General features: G+C 35.3%; 1 pseudogene; it reads right to left on the bottom strand.

Annotated features, from left to right (window-relative positions):
* Positions 1 to 3103: 3103 nt before the first annotated feature.
* Positions 3104 to 4032, bottom strand: LOC127690010 (olfactory receptor 8B8-like; annotated as a pseudogene).
* Positions 4033 to 17375: the final 13343 nt, after the last annotated feature.

Genomic DNA, 17375 nt, shown 5'->3' on the forward strand with positions numbered 1-17375 from the left:
ACAATGTTAATTTTCCCAATAATGAGTGTGAGAAGTCTTTCCATCTTCTAGAGTCATCTTCAAATTTACGAGTATAGTTTTGAATCATAAAGCTTTTCACATCCTTTTCATACTTGGTCCAGGCTTATTTTTGTAATCATAAATGATAATACTTCTGGATTTATTTGACAGCATGTTAGTATTAGGAAATATTTTTGATTTTTTGTGTATTAATTTAGTATACTGTTTATTTATCATGGCTAAGCAATTATATTTTCAATCAAATCAAAGAATTTTTGAAGGATATTTTACAATCATTTTTGTTTAGAATTATAACAACTTCAAATAGTAAGGACACTGAATTTTTCTCCATTTTTCTGTATTTCATTTATTCCTTTTGTCCTGTCTTATTGCTTTAGATAAGAAGTTAAGCACTACATAGTTTAAGAATAGATAAGTTGCTAACCCTATTCACCAACTATCTCTGGCCAAGTTCTGATAATATATCCCTCACAGACAAAACCACCTAATATCTTATAATCTCACATGTTACACAAAGCTAAAAAGGAGGTCACATGCTCTGGTAATAATGTAAAACCAGAAGAATTATAAAAGACCATGACACTATGCATCCATAAAACCATTAGTACTACAGAAATAATCTCCAATGAGAATTCCATACATGAACTCCAGGACAGAAATTTGAAATGAAAAACCATTTATTTACTTCATCAACTAATTCAAGGACATGAAAGATGAATTAAAGAGGTTAAGAATAAACTCTTGGGTGATGTTCAAGAAAACCCTTTTATATGCCTGACTGACATTTGGAAGTATTGATGCAGAACTTTACAAGAACACAGACCTCTAATTCAACATTATAAAAGCTCATATGAATTCACAGATAGTCTGAGGAAAAGTTCAGTGCTCCTCAAATGCAAGACAAAATACTAAGGTCAATATCATGAGAGCAAGCAGAGAGATCAAGGTATTCCCAGGAAAGAACAAAATAATTGGCTACCTAAGCTAACTAAAACATACATAAAAATAACATTGTAAGGAAAGGAATATATATATATATATATATATATATATATATCTTTGATCAATATATATTGATCAAAGATTCAGAAGTACTGAATTTGAATAAGAAACAAGACAGAATATATTAGAGGAGATTTGGGATGGAGGAAATGAAGAGGAAAATGATGAAATTAAGTCTTAAAAAGTATTTAAATAAAAGGGAACTTGGTACATTTTCCTTCATTTTACACTTCCAAATTAAAATACATTACTGAGAGAAGTAAGGGAAGGAACCTGGAAGTAAAAGCTGAAGCAGAGGCCATGGAAAATTACTGTTTACTGACTTTCTCCTCATGGCCTAATTTCTTATAGGACTAAGGACCACCTTTCAATGTACCAAAGGATGGAAGTGCCCATGATAAACTATGCCTTTCTACATTAACCATCAACACAAAAGAAAAGAAAATTCCCATAGGACTGTCCTTTGGCCAGACTACAGAAGACAATTTCTCAATTGAGGTTTCTTCATTCCAAATGACTATAGCTCATTTCTACTTGATGTAAAGCTAGCCAGTACACCACAAATGGAATAAGGACTCTAATTAATCCACATTTTGTGTATAACTTCATATTTGCTAAAAGGAATATTTCATACACTGATAAAATCTAATTGGCTAATTTGTTTCATCAGTGCATCATTACCAAGATGAGGCATTTAAACTTAGAAAATAATCCAAAATATTAACAACAACAACAACAAAAAAGAGAACAGCTGTCACTTGTGACTAAATGGCCTGATCCTATTGCAATACCTGTGGTTGCAATACCTGTGGTGGGATTTAACTAGAAACTGTGCTCAACTACAAACTGTTTTTGTATCAAAATTAAGAGACATGAAATAAGTCACTCTCTACCATTTGCATTTATTACCTAGACCAGGTGAATTTATGAACACATTCAAACACTTTCAGTTTAATAATAAAGATGTAAAATATAAAATTTGGAAGATAGCTCAAATTTAGTTCCAATTTTTGTTTTCAGGATTTTGCTCTTACAGGTTGGTTTCTATATATCTGTTCCCACATACCAAACTTTATTTTGTAACAAATTTTTTTCTAGTAAGTAAATTTTGTGCACCCCACTGTCTACCAATACCATGCTTACTAAGCCAAAGGCTCCCTAAAGTATTTCAGAATGTTTTTGTATGAGAAGGTAGATTCTTATTTAAGCCTGTCACCTACTGGAACAGTGGGTATCTTCTTTTCCCTTAAAATGCATCATTATACTTTTGTCAGGAGGAAATAATAATGGTACCAAAGCCCATTAAATTTAGAGATCCTAAAACAGCACACAAATATAAACCTCAAGGCTTACTTTTTGCCTCATATGTCATTCCATTAATAAACTCAGTAATTTTAATAGTACTGAATCTAAATTCAGTAATATAAGTAGAAATAGTGAGATGGAATGGTAGCCATGAAATCAAATGTCTGAATATTTATCCTCTGATTAAGGATTCTTGTATCATTTTGTAAGTTGTTAGTTTACTGAGCCTCAGTATACTATTAATATAATGAAAATATTTTTAAATGTAAATGTTTTTGTTTATATTTATAAGTTAAAGTCACACATCTGCCAAATGAATGCTTACTATATAGTATTTACATATCTAATACAGGTGTATTAAAAGTAAGTGCAGAACGATGTGTGTCTATTCAATATAGATGTCTAAAAACGGTATTTTTTCACCCATTGGACAAAGATGAGAGAACAGAGAGAATGTGATATAAAGAAACTGTTTAAAGAAACAAATATAATTGATTTTCTACAAGTTTACAGTTATAACAAAGTATAAAGCAATTATCATTGTTGATAATCTATAAGTATAATTAACAAAAGAAACTATATGTAATGTGGTTCTTATCAAGGTATAATAATAAGAAAAATGGTAAATATTAAAAATTAGCCTACTATAAAATGGTAAATAAATCAATCATTTTCCATCTTCATATTTCAAAATCACAATTAAATGAAGCTGACACCAGAAATATACTAAATATAAAGTCTCTGTGCTGCATCTATAATGAGATTAGGCTTTTCACTAAAACATTTTTCTCAGAGTTTTTTTCAAGCCTGCTTTGACATCCTTATTCCTCAAGCTGTATATTAGAGGGTTCATCATCGGAACCACAATGCTGTAAAATATGGAAGAGAACTTTGACTCATTCATAGATACAGCTGAAGAAGGTTTGAGATACATAAATGCACTTGAGCCAAAGAACATAGAAACAGCAATTATGTGGGAACTGCAAGTGCTGAAGGCTTTGGACCTGCCTGAAGTGGACTTTATTTTGACGATGCTGGAGAGGATGAAGCCATAAGAGGCAAAGATAATCACAGTGGGCACAATGATGTCTTTTCCTGTTACAATGAACAACTCTATCTCATTGACATAGATGCTGGTGCAAGAGAGTTGCAGCAAAGGAAGGAGATCACAAAAATAATGGTTGATGGTGTTTTGATCACAGAAGGTCAGTCTCATTACACAACCTGTGTGGATCACGGCACCTGAAAATCCCATGAAATATGAACCAAAAATAAGATAGGAACACTTCTTTGGAGACATGGCAACACTATACAATAGTGGATTGCAAATGGCCACATAGCGATCATAGGCCATTGCTGTCAGCACATAACACTCAGAAATTGCAAAAAAGCCAAAGAAGTAAAATTGGGTCATGCACCCCTTGTAAGAAATAATGTTCTTCTCTAGTATAAAGTTCATCAGCATTTTGGGTGTGATCAAAGAAGAATAGCAAAGGTCTATGAAGGAAAATTAAAGAGAAATAAGTACATGGGTGTCTGAAGGTGAGAATTCAACATAATTAAAACTATCAAAGTCAAATTTCCAAATGCTGTTATCAAATATATTATGAGAAAAATTAGGAACAGTGGCATTTGGAGGTCAGGCTGGTCTGTTAAGCCCAATAGAATAAATTCAGTTACAAAAGAACCATTTTCCAGAGCCATTCTTCAGTCACGAATCTGTAGAGACCTAAGAGAACTTCAAAGAACTTTCAAGAATCTGTAGAGACTGAGGAGAACCTCACAGAACTTCCAATCATATCTTCTCTCACAAGCCTGACATATAAACAGGGTGTGTCTGCAAAGAACAACCTTGTATCAGTTAAACCATTTCTCATACTATCATGAAGTGAAATGACAATTGTTTCCCCATCTTAGAATTTCAATGGTAAATATAGTTGAAAATATTTTCACAACTGTCCACCTAGGTAAGACTGAGGACCTTTTATGCTGAAATGATTAATTAATCACAGAAATAGAGGAATTGAATGGATCAGGATAGAATTTTTATTTCCATTTCTCTTTATTCCTGCAGCTTCTTTTAATATTGAAAGTAGTTATAAAACTTGGTGCTCATCTAAGTTTGCAGTCTCAGAAGTTAATATCAAGAACTGTCATTAGTAAAAGTATGAAAAACTAGATTCTAGGAATGCCTAAGATTCTGTCAATCTCTGGACAAATTTCATAAATGTAAAAGAATATGAGATCTGTCCATGAAGAATCAAATTACTTAATAGGACACTTCAAGTGGACTGGAGTGTCTACTGACTCTCTGGATATTCCTATTTCAGAAAATTTTCATATAGTCTTATGATTGAACAAAAGTATGAGAGAGGTGCATCAAGGATCCTTAGACTCTTCTTAACCCAAAGCAGTATGTCAAGGTAAAATACACCCCATTTAATAGAAAATTCTGCATAATCTTCTTATGTATATTCTAAAAGAAATATGTTGGCAGAAACAGAACAGGAATATGATCTCTGGCCCCTGTGGAGTGAAAGTTAGCTACATAGGCTAAATAGACAGACATTATAGACATGTTCTAGGAATCTAAATTCAGCATTATTAAACAGTTAAGAATGTTATATTACATACCCTAATTTGATACAGAATATACCTTTTCAATGTAAAATAATAAGTACTCATTCATCATGTCAGTCATTTTGTCCTTTAATGACAATCAATGTCTTTAAAAGGAAGGCACTAACATGCACTTATTTTAAAACTTACCTAAATATTTAAGAGAAAAAACGTTGTTGGTACCTAGACATTGTCATTATCAGTTATGCTACAAAGGCAATATTTGGACTCAGAAGCAGTTAGGTATTTTGATTTTTGGTCTTCTCATTGTATCCTGGATTTTTAAAAGAACATCAAAAAATTCTGAGATGACTTCTGACATGTAAGTCATAATTTATAACGCTATTATGCTATTATATTAGCCAGTATTGTCAGAAGTAAAATAAAAAGTATTTCTTTTGTCACATGAGCCACTTGATGAGAATCAGTAATAGTAAAATAGCTATCATTTCATTTTTCTCTTTTAATAATCAAAATAGAAATATGTTCAGTCTTTTCCTAAAATCATATCACATCTATAGAACCAGGGAATGAAGTGAATATGTTTATGTGATCAACCATGATATATCTTCATTTCCTTAGGGACAGAAAATTTTAATCACACATGAAATTCTCTTTTGGGATTTTGCATCCTTCTTTCTTGAGCCAGCATTAAACTCCCATCGTCCAGCACATTCTTATCATAAGAAATTGATGGCTTGCTTCTTTGTTTATGTTTTAGCAGTAATGTTCCTAAAGTCTACCCCAAGGCCATATTACTTTCTCAAAAAATTTTTCCAAAAGTGTAACATAGGCATACATTTTCTCCCTCATAACTTTTTGGTTTGTTATTGAATTACTTTAGCTTGTTACTCTGTACGTGGAACTCAGGGCCATGTACATATTACACAGGAATACTGTACTTCTTAATTACTTTCCAGCCTCTATAATCACCATTGATATATATTTCCACATTTTTGACATGAATGTTAATTACTGCTTGACTACTGTTTAGTTTTTAAAATCAGTAATTTACTCAAGGTTATAGGTTCTGTATTTGAATCCTCTGCATTTGTCTCCCCACTAACATAAAAAATTTAAAAAATGATATTTTTTGCTTATGGTGCTTCTTGTTCACCTAGTAAGGGTAAACACACAATAAACTTTTATGGATTGCTGTGTTAAATTATGAATGAAATGTTGCCTTGCATATGAGAAACAATAGAATGTTATACATAAAAAAGTTATTGAGCTTATGAAAGTCTATATACCTATTACTTCATCATGGGTTTAAAATATTCACTGATACCAAAACCACACAAAGATCCAACAAAGAAAGAGAACTTCAGACAAATTTCCCTTATGAATATCAATGCAAAAATACTGGATATAATTCTGTGAACTGAATCCAAGAACACATCAAAATGATCATTCACCATGAACAAGTAGGCTTCATCCCAGGGATGCAGGGATGTTGCAATACACAGAAATCCATCAATGTAATCCACTTCTAAAACTAATTCAAGTAAAAAAAAAAACACATGGTCATTTCATTAAATGCTGAAAAAGCATTTGACAAAATTTAGCATCCTTTTATTTAAAAGACGTAGAAAGAACAGGAATTCAAGGCCCATAGGTATAACATAATAAAAGCAATATACAGCAAACTAGTAGCCAACATCAAACTAAATGGAGAGAAACTTGAAACAATCCCACTAAAATCAGGGGCTAGACAAGGCTGTCCTCTCTCTGAATATTTGTTCAATATAGTACCTGAAGTTCTAGCTAGAGCAAATAGACAAAAATGAGGTCAAAGTGATACAAATTTGAAAGGAACAAGTCAAATTATCACTATTTGCAGATGATAAGATAGTATACTTAAGCAACCCAAAAAACTCTACCAGAGAACTTCAAGAGCTGATAAACAACTTCAGCAACGTGAACAGATATAAAATTAACTTAAACAATTCAGTAGACTTTCTATGTTCAAAGTTTAAAGGCTGAGAAATAAATTAAGGAAATGACAGCCTTCATTTATAGCCACAAACAATATAAAGTATCTTGGTGTGGCTCTAACCAAACAAGTGAAAGATCTGTCTGACAAGAACTTCAAGTCTCTGAAGAAAGAAATCAAGGAAGACCTCCGAAGATGGAAATATCACCCATGCTTATAGATTGATAGGATTAATATAGTAAAAATGGTCATCTTGCCAAAAACAGTATACAGATTCAAAGCAATCCCCATCAAAATCGCAACTCAATTCATCATAGAGTTAGAAATAGCAATTCTCAATCTGGAACAACAAAAAACCCAGGATAGCTAAAATTATTCTCAACAGTAAAAGAACTTCTCAGGGAATCAGTATCCCAGACCTCAAGCAATACTACAGAGCCACAGTTTTAAATACTGTTTAGTATTGGTACAATGACAGGCAGGTAAATCAGTGGAACAGAATTGAAGACCCAGAAATGAACGCACACATCTATGGTCACTTGGTCTTTGACAAAGGAGCTAAAATTATTCAGTGGAAAAAAGATAGCCTTTTCAACAAATGGTACTGGTACAACTTGATACTAGCAGGCAGAAGAATATAAATCCATCCATACTTACATCCTTGTACTAAATTCAAGTCCAAGTGGATCAAGGACCTCCACATAAAAGTAGACACACTGAAACTACTAGAAAAGAAACAGGAAGAACTTTGAGGCCATGGGGACAGGGAAAAATGTCCTGAACAGAACAGCAATAGCTTATGCTCTAAGATCAAGAATTGACTTGTGGGACCTCATAAAATTACAAACTTTCTGTAAGGCAAAGGACACTGTGAATAGGACAACATGGCAACCAACTAACTGAGAAAGGATCTTTAGCAACCCTACATCCTACAGAGGGCTAATATCTAATATGTACACAGAACTCAAGAAGTTACACTCCAGAGAACCAAATAAACCTATTAAAAATGGGGTACAGAGCTAAACAAAGAATTTTCACTTGAGGAATACTGAATGACTGAGAAGCACCTAAAGAAATGTTCAACATCCTTAGTCATCAGGGAAATGCAAATCAAAACAGCCCTGAGATTTCACCTCACTCCAGTTAAAATGGCTAAGATCAAAAATCAGGACACAGCAGGTGCAGGCAAGGATATGGAGAAAGTAGAACACTCCTCCACTGCTGGTGGGATTGCAAGGTGGTAAAACCACTCTGTAAATGAGTCTAGCGGTTCCTCAGAAAACTGTGCACGATACTCTGCGAGGACCCCATTATCCCATTCTTGGGCATATAACCAGAGGATTCCCCATAATGTAGTAAGGACACATGTTCAACTATGCTGATAGCAGCCCTATTTATAATAGTCAGAAGCTAGAAAGAACCCAGATGTTCCTCAATGGATGAATGCATACAGAAAATGAGGTATGTTTACACTATGGAATACTACTCAGCTATTAAAAACAATGAATTCGTGAAATTATTAGGCAAATGTGTAGAATTGGAAAATATTATCCTAAGTGAGGTAACCCAATCACAAAAGAACACACATGGTACGCACTCACTGGTACGTGGATATTATGCCTGAAACTCGGAATACCCAAGACAATTCACATATCAAATGATGCCAAGATGGAAGGAGCGGTCCCTGATCTGGGAAAAGCTAGATGCAGCAGTGTAGTGGAATACCAGAACAGGGAAGCAGGCTGGATGTGATTGGGGAACAGGGGGAGGAAAGAGAGCTTATGGGACTTTTGGGGAGGTAGGAACCAGTAAAAGGGAAATCATTTGAAATGTAACTAAAGAATATATCTAATGAAAATAACTTTCACCAAATGAGCTCTAAATTAAAAAAAAATAAAAAAAATCTAAAGTTTAAATATATTTAAATTCTTTGCATAAACTACAATGTTGGTGCTACAATGAATGCAGGCCATGAAAATTCTGCAAATGTGACAACTACAGATTCTAATATCTGTCAGTTGCCAGCTATGATGCTTGTTCTAGTAATAAACTAAATATGAGTTTACTAAGAGCATAAACAGAACAGTGTCATTTACGTTATTATCTTAATTTAATTTTGTTCATAGTATACAAGGGAGACAACACATATTTTCTGATCTTTAGGACACTTTTATATGCTCCAATACTGGACTTTCACATTATCTAAATATTGTCCATAGGATGCATACAGCCATTTATATTCTCTCCATATTTGAGTCTATTTGGTAGAATATATTATGAATTATTTAAATACTTGTGAAGAGACATGTTCTTATAAACTAGATATAATAAAATTAAGTCAAGTGAATTATGAATTCCATGCCAGCTCATATGCCCAATTATATTCTGGGTAAACCAAACTACCTAGTGAAATTAAGTATCAAAAATCCAGCACTCACCAAAAAGTAGAGGGAGAGAAAATAAATTAAAAATTAATGAACATATAGTTCCAACACTATATTAAGAACTGTCAACCTTTCTCTGCAAAGCCAGAAAATACATATTTTGTGTATGTAGGACTCTATTGCATGCAGCATCTGTTATTGATAAATAGTAAATGAGTATGAGCAAAGATCTATCCAAATTTACTTGTAGATTTTGAGGGTATTCTTCATTTGTTTAGATATTTTGTATCAGAGACAGCCTGGCGTTGAATGAATAATGCCAAGTTCAGGGGGAGGGTAAGTAAAGGAAGAATAGAATCAGCCAGTGACTCAATTACATGTGTACTAACAATTTTTCATATTTTTAAATTTCAAAGGTATGTGTGTGCCTGGGTATGTAGAATATACATTTTTTGGGTATAGACCTGTGTGATTTCATTTAAGCCACAGGCCTGTCCTGCTTTATCATTACCCATCTTATTCATTGAGTTATTGTCTCTAATTAATTATGGAGTTAGGCTGGTATAATTAATCATGGAGTTAGGCTCCATAGCGTTGAGGGATTTAATATGTATTTAACAACATCAGTTTTTATCATATGAGTGATGGGTACTTGAATTCATGTCCCATGCCTCATCAGGAAGTACTTTTACCTGCTTACAGATGAAAATCGTCAACTCTTCTAATAACAGACATATATTAAATGTATTAAAAACAAGATGTGAATATAAAAAATATATCAAATGTTTGGCTCACATGATCTGTCACCTTCTGACAAGTGTGATGGTACTTAAGATGCTACCCTGGATTATTTTCTTAGGTCAATGTAAAGGCTGAAGCTTTACCACTCACAGCAAGAGACTCTCTGAGGTCATGGAGCATGCAGACTTCAGCTCCAATCCGAAATATTTCTTCGAGACCTAAAATGACCTGAGACTTTGGGCTTCACCTTATGTTTCACTCTGAGGTTGTGACGTGTGCCAAAAGTTTGGAATCTATCACAAGCTTGCTTGTCTTGTCTGTGTTGAGTTTTATAAAATCAGCAGTGGTGCAATGTGTGTGGGAGGGAGCACCTCAGTGGCCACATGCTGAGGTGTTCCCTCTGAGTAATCAGCTGAAGGACATACTTAGTATAAAAGAAAGTTTATTGGCAGGAAAGTGTCCTGAACAAGGGAGTACACACAGAAAAGGGAGGGAGGCAGAAAGAGCAGAAGAGAAGAAAAGAGAGAGATAAAGAACAGTTTTCTTTTTATTCTATTTTATTTTGCTTTACGTATTCATGTTATGTCCCCCTCACGTCCCCTCCAGGTCAACCCCCACGTTTCTTATCCCCAGCCTCCCTCCCCTTCACATCTGAGTGAGTATCGCCTCTTTTATCCCTCTACCATGATGGCATATCAAGTCTCTGAGAGGCTGGGCATATCCTCTCCCACTAAGGCCAGACAAGGCAACCCAAATAGAAGAATATTTTGCATATTCTATTTTCTAGTTCAGGACATACATAAAAATGCATCTGCACATCTGCTACATGTGTGTGTGGGGAGGCCTATGCATAGCCTGTGTATGGTCTAGGTTGGTGGTCCAGACTCTTGAGAGACTCAAATGTCCAGTTAATTTGATTCTTTTGGTCTTCCTGTCAAGTACCTACATGCTTTAGAGCCACATTCCTTCTGCCTATTCTTTTATAAGAGTCAGGATGTGACAGAGACTCAGGAAAAGGGAAGAACACAAAAATCAATGGGGGTGATCTTAGCTGTGACTACATCACTGGGGACATAGAGCCTGAAGAGGCTGCTTCCTGTAGCCTGGAAGGAACTCTTGTGAAGTGATACCAATACAATCCCACCCATAAAACTTTTGATCCAAAATTTATCCTGTCTACGAGAAATGCAGAGATGGGGGAATGGGACAGATAATGAGGGAATGGCACCAATAATGTGCCAACTTGAGATTCATACCATGGGAAATCACGAATCCTTGACTATTAACAATAGTTTGTCATGCTTTCAGACAGGAGTCTAGTATGGCTGCCCTTTGAGAGACTCCACCCAGCAGCTGATTCAGACATCCACAGCGAAAACACGCATGAAGCTTGGAGCAGTTTTCTATATGCCTGGCTCCTGACTTACCTGCCAGGCAACTGTTTCTAGGTAACTGTTGGGTGGAGCTTAAAGGCATTACAAATAGTCCACAAGCATGATATATCTTCAGTCCTCAATTTCAGTGGCTCTCTCAAGACAAGGGATGTTCTGAGACCCTGGTTCCAATGTCAGTTGCAATCTATTTTTGATTTTGTATTCTGGCTATACTTTATACAGTAACCATGGGGGGGGGGGTCTGCCATATTCTCCTTGTATCCGTTCTATTGCTATAGTAATACATACTGACAAAATCAACTTTAAGGTATAAAGTGTTAGCATTGTGTGTGAGTCAAAAACAGAATTAGAGGCATCCATTTACACATTATCAGAATTAGAGATAATGTGTAAGATGAGAACAGAGAAAGAATAAGGTCTAACCTCATTTTCTCCACAGTACAGGCCTAAAACCTTAGGAATAGTGCTACCCATATGGCACACACATCAGTGAGCATAATCATCATGAAACCTATAGGTATATGCCCAGGACCATTTATTCTAGACAATGTTATATTGAAACTGTGTTCTCAGTTGATTCTTCTATTTAAATTGTGACTTCAAAATATTTGCAAGCATTTCTAAGCTTCATGACAAGGAAATATGAAAGACTAAATTCTTTTCTCTTTTGAGTTACCAGTTGTCTTTTGAGGAGCAGAGAGACCAATAAATAAGACACTGTGAGAAAAAAACTGCATACCTCTCGTGTGGTTTATCATTTAATTAGAATGTATCTGTACACTGATCTTGGATAGTAGTGATTGTACTGTGACTGAGAAAGATGTAAGTACTACTGATGCTTCATAAGTCTCCAACTCACTTGGGGAGATGGAGACTCAGCTTTCTATACTTACTATAATTTCAAAGTTCGAAGCTACATATTTTCTACAAAAAGCACAACACATAAGTGTCTTCCAAAATAAAGGGTTCAGTTTCATTTGCAATGAAATATCCTAATGACAGTGACAGAAAAAATCAACCATTAGCACTGATGGAAAATTTGCATGTTCATGTTGATAATAGAGATACTTATATTTGTCAAATTTTGGACTACTTTTGACTAAAGATCATTGGTAGTTATATGATACAGAATGTAAATACTCTATTTCAAATGTTAAAACTAACTTTCATATCTTTATACACTGTGCCTAGCTTTTGTTGGTTATATATATATAATAGTGGTAATATTGTGATTATAAAAAGATAAAGAGGTATAAGAATATGTTCTATAGGGTTGTGGTGAGGTGTGGGGGAAGGGGATGTCTCGGTGGGCCCATGCCAAGACATCCCTCCCCCCTGAGGGACCAGCCACACAACTGTATAGCACAGACTAGAGTTTATTTAGGGAATGGGGAGGGGACTTAAGAAAGTAGTAGAGGCAGAGAAACACAGAGAGAAGAAGTGAGTTGAGAAGAAGAGGCTGGCCATAGCCGCTTGGAGAGAGGGGGGGAAAGAAGAGTGGTAAGAGTCCAAGAGACAAATGTAAGACTCGAGAGAGAGAGAGAGAGAGAGAGAGAGAGAGAGAGAGAGAGAGAGAGAGAGAGAGAGAGAGAGAGGCAAGAGAGAGAGGAGGGGTCAAGCATCCCCTTTTATAATGGGCCAGGCCTACCTCATTGTTGCCAAGTAACTCTGGGGTTGGGGCCTAACAGAATCCTAACAAATAGAATCTTATAGTCATTTATTTCTACACATTTAAATAAAATATATTTGTGGCTTTTTGAATAAAATATCTGACCAAATGTGTATGGAGAGACAGGGAATAACTGAGTCAAAATATATTCATTCTTGTAATGAGCATTTAACTTTTATGGATCCCAAGACTAAAAGAGTCTTTACCTTAATGTGCTGAGATAGAGAAGTAGATTCTTATTATATATAGGTGAAGTTACACACCCATTTCACAAAAAAGTTTTTAAATATCTCTCTTTATATTTGTCTATATATATTACATATATGCTTATATATGTATACATTCTTATAAAATTCAATATAGTTAGAGAAGAATGTTGTTAACCAAAACAAGGTGTTGGGGGAATATAAAGGTATATATAAATCATTTTATGTTCTATTTTTAATAGTATTTTTATTTTTTAAATTACAAGATAATCAAGTTATTTCTACCTTTCCTTTCTTCCCTTCAAATCTTTAATATTTTTATCTCTTTCAAATTCATGTCCTTTTTTTAAATTGGTGTTTCTTTATCAGGAATATTTTTAACATATAAGCATGAAATAGGACATTTTATATTTTTGTTAATGTTATCTCACACATATGTAATAACAAGGATACTTGTCTGTCAAATAACCATTAAATTTCTTTTTCAGACACACCCAAAGAGGGCATTGGATCTCATTACAGATGGTTGTGATCCACCATATGGTTGTGGGGAATTGAACTCAGGACCTCTGGATGAGCAGTCAATGCTCTTAACCACTGAGCCATCTCTCCAGCCCATGCTAAATTTCTTTTTCAAGGCAGAGACTATAAGGCTTACTATAGCAACAAACAGAATCATACAAAATCTAGGTAGGTTTACTCTACACGTAATACAATGATGTTATTTAAGGCTTATAAGCAGAGCTCACAGTCTCTTTAACTCTTACTCATCAGTTTTCCAGCAGAGTGTTCCTGGTCATGGTCCTTGCAAAATCAAACCTGATAGAAGCAGAAGCATGCCCTGAGAAAGATTTAATCAATTACATTTGAACTTTCATTGTGGAAACTTAAGTAAGAAGAACATTTTCTTCTTTTTGAAACTAGCAGTCTGCATGTAGAAAAATGCAAATTGGTTTATTTTTAATCTCTTTGTATAAAGATCAAGTCTAAGTGGATCAAGGACCTCCACATAAAACCACATATGCTGAATGTAATGGAAGAGAAAGTGGGAATGAGCGTTGAGCTCATCAGCACAGGGGAAAGTTCCTGAACAGAACACATGTCTCAGGCTCTAGGATCAATAATCGACAAAAGGGACTTCATGAAACTGAGAAGCTTCTGTAAGACAAAGGACACTGTCAATAGGACAAAATAGCAACCTAAACAATGAGAAAAGATCTTTATCAACCCAACATCTGATAGAGGGCTAACATCTAAAATATAAAAGATTTCAAGAAGTTAGACTCTAGAAATCCCAATAATTCAATTTAAAAATTGGTACAGTGGCATGCAGGTAAATCAATGGGAATAGAATTGATGACTTAGAAATGAACCCACACACCTATGGTTATTTGATCTTGGACAAAAGAGCTAAAACAATCCCGTGAAAAAAGAATAGCCTTTTCAACACATGGTGTTGGTTCAACTGGTGGTTAGCATGCAGAACAATGCAAATCAATTCATTCTTTTTTTTTTTATTTAGGTATATTCTTTATTTATACTTCAAATGTTGTCCTCTTTCCTGGCTCCCTCCTCCCCTGAAAATCCCATAAGCAAGCTCCCTTTGCCTAATCAACCCACCCCTGCTTCCCTGTCCTGGTATTACCCTACACTACAGCATCAATTCTTTCCAGGACCAAGAGATTCTCCCCCATTTGGTGTCCCACAAGACCATCCTCTGCTACTGATGTGTCTGGGGCCATGGGAAACTCCAAGCGTACTCTTAGGTTGATGGTTTTGTCCCTGGGAGCTCTGGGAGTACTTGATGACTCATATTGTTCCTCCTATGGCGCTGCAAACCCCTTCAGCTCCTTTGGTCCTTTCTGTATCTCATCCATTGTGGACCTATGCTCAGTTCAATGGCTGGCTGAGAATTTCCCCTCTGTATTTGTCATGCATTAGCAGAGCCTCCCAGGACAGCTATCTCCAGCTCCTGTCAGCAAGCACTTTTGTGCATCCACAATAGTGTCTGGGTTTTGTAATTGTATGTGGGATGGATTCCTAGGTGAGGTAGTATCTGGATGGTCTTTCCTTCAGATTCTGCTCCACACTTTGTCTCTGTATCTCCTTCTGTGGGTATTTTGTTCCTCCTTCTAAGAAGGACTATGGTATCCATACTTTGTTCTTCCTCCTTCTTGGGCATCTTTTGATATGTGATTTGTGTCTTGGGTATTCCAAGCTTCTAGGCTAATATCTACTTATCAGTGAGTACATACCATGAGTGTTCTTCTGTGATTGGGTTACCTCACTCAGGAAGATATTCTTCAGTTCCATCAATTTGTCTAAGAATTTCATGAATTCATTGTTTTTAATGACTGAACAGAACTCCATTGTGTATATGTATATGTATATATATATATATATATATTATATTTTCTGTATCCATTCCTTTGTTGAATGATATCTGGGTTCTTTCCAGATTCTGGCTATTATATATAGGGCTTGTATGAACATAGTGGAGCATGTGCCCCTATTACATGTGGGAGAAACTACTGAGTATATGCCCAGGAGTGGTATAGCAGGATCCTCCAGTAGTATTATGCTCAGTTTTCTAAGGAACTGCCAGACTGATTTCCAGAGTGGTTTTACCAGCTTGTAATACAACCAGCAGTGGAGGAGTGTTCCTCTTTCTCTGCAAACTCTCCAGCACCTGCTTTCTCCTGAGTGCCTTATCTGAGCCATTCAGACTAGTGTGAGGTGATATCTCAGGGTTGTTTTGATTTGCATTTCCTTGCTGGATAAGTATGTTGAACATTTCTTTAGGTGCTTCTCAGCCATTCAATATTTGTCAGGTGAAAATTCTTTGTTTAGCTCTGTAGTCCATTTTTAATAGGGTTATTTGGTTCTCTAGAGTATAACTTCTTGAGTTCTTTGTATATACTAGATATTAGCCCTCTGTCAAATGTAGGATTGGTAAAGATCTTTTCCCAATTAGTTTTATGCCATTTTGTCCTATTGATAGTATCCTTTGCTTTACAGAAACTTTGTAATTTTATGAGGTCCCATTTGTCAATTCTTGATCTTAGGGCATAGACTATAGGGGTTCTATTCAGGAATCTCTATGCCTATGTGTTCAAGGCTCCTCCCAAGTTTTTTTTTTTATTAGTTTCAGTATATCTGGTATTATGTGGAGGTCCTTGATCCATTTGGACTTGAGCTTAGTACAGGGGGATAAGAATGGATGGATTTGCATTCTTCTGCATGTTAGCCTCCAGTTGATCCAGCACCATTTGTTGAATAGGCTATCTTTTCCCCACTGGATGAAATTAGCTCCTTTGTCAAAGATCAAGTGACCATAGATATGTGGGTTTATTTCTGGGTCTTCAATTCTATTCCATTGATCTACCTGCCTGTCCCAGTACCAATACCATGCGCTTTTTTTTTTTTTTAACACTATTGCTCTGTAGTACTGCTTGAGGTTGGGGATACTGATTCCCTCAGAAGTTATTTTACTGTTGAGAATAGTTATAGCTATCCAGGTTTTTTGTTATTCCAGATGAATTTGAGAATTGCTCTTTCTAGCTCTATGAAGAATTGAGTTGGAATTTTGATGGGGATTGCATTGAATCTGTAGATTCCTTTTGACAAGATGACCATTTTTACTATATTAATCCTGTCAATCCATGAGCATGGGAGATCTTTCCATTTTCTGAGGTCTTCTTCAATTTCTTTCTTCAGAGACTTAAAGTTCTTGTCATACAGATCTTTCACTTGTTTGGTTAGAGTCACCCCCAGGTATTTTATATTGTTTGTGACTATTTTGAAGGGAGTCATTTCCCCAGTTTCTTTCTCGGCCTGTTTATTCTTTGAGTATAGGAAGGCTACTGATTTGCTTGAGTTAATTTTATATCTGGCCACTTTGCTAAAGTTTTTTATCAGCTGCAGGAGTTCTCTAGTGGAGTTTTTTGGTTCACTTAAGTATACTATCTTATCATCTGCAAATAATGATAACTTGTCTTCCTCCTTTCTTATTTGAATCCTTTTGACCACATTTTGTTGTCTAATTGCTCTAGTTAGAACTTCAAGTATTATATTGAATAGATATGGAGAGAGAGTACAGCC

The sequence above is a fragment of the Apodemus sylvaticus genome, chromosome 7 (assembly GCF_947179515.1).
Source record: "Apodemus sylvaticus chromosome 7, mApoSyl1.1, whole genome shotgun sequence".
Classification (NCBI taxonomy): Eukaryota; Metazoa; Chordata; class Mammalia; order Rodentia; family Muridae; genus Apodemus; species Apodemus sylvaticus.